The sequence below is a fragment of the Triticum aestivum genome, chromosome 2D, assembly GCF_018294505.1.
Source record: "Triticum aestivum cultivar Chinese Spring chromosome 2D, IWGSC CS RefSeq v2.1, whole genome shotgun sequence".
NCBI lineage: Eukaryota > Viridiplantae > Streptophyta > Magnoliopsida > Poales > Poaceae > Triticum > Triticum aestivum.
This window is the reverse complement of record NC_057799.1, coordinates 492,895,404-492,896,454: the sequence shown is the minus strand read 5'-3', so window position 1 is coordinate 492,896,454 and position 1,051 is coordinate 492,895,404.

Below are 1,051 nucleotides of genomic sequence, written 5' to 3'. Positions count from 1 at the left end.
CACCTTACCTCCTAGCCGTTGGATGTATGGCATTGCCGTTGATCCAAGTACTAGTGGGTAAACCCGTTAATGAGTATATTTGGTAGTAACAAAAATTTATGGTAAGCATGCATGCATGCGTGCATGGCATTTCAATACTAATTGATAGTCATCAATGCGTTAAAGTTTCCAGATTTTAGTGCATGTAACTAAATTATATTTGTACATGTACGTGTGTGGAAAACTAGCAGTCTAAGGTACATAGAAAACGCTTCAAACGTCATGTGTACGTATACATGTACATGTACTAATATTTAAATTGGAATTTATGACAATTTATTTTGATTTTCACAAAGATTTTTGCAAAGATAGCAGAGCTATTATAATCCTTGAGTATCATGCGTCAAATACATCTCTATCGATTATGTTGTATAGATATTCATATTTATAGGAATGAAACATATCATCCATCAAGGTATTTAATTTACGAACATGTATCCACCTATTAAAAGGTAGTGTCATTTGTGGGTATATACCAATAAATTTCACTTCGAGGTATATGTACATACTGAGCAATATTTTCACTATTCATTTTTTTGGGACTTGAGTATGCACCAAATTATATCACTGTTGGTTATTCAAACTTCATTTCATTTAGGATACCCGAGATATATCCATAATCTTTATTAGGTATCATACCTTGGTATGTGTATATTTTCAGTAGAAACAATACCTCGGGTATATGTATATTTTCATTAGGTATAATATTTTCGGTATGTATTTTCATTAGATATAATTGCCCCGGGTATTTGTATATTTTCATTAACAATATCTTGAGTATGCACTTTTTCGCGGGCCTGAGTATGCACTTACAAATATATTGGACTATTTTGTACGTATCTAGTAAAAATTAGAATAAGTCATAGGGTATATACTGAACCAAGTACGAGCGTTCAAACTATTTTTAATGTGACTAGTCGAATTTGTTTAAGGAAACAAATTATTCGAGGGAATCAATAGCTTCTAGTTTTTTGGAAACCAATCTGCAATAAATGGCAGCGGAAGTAATTGC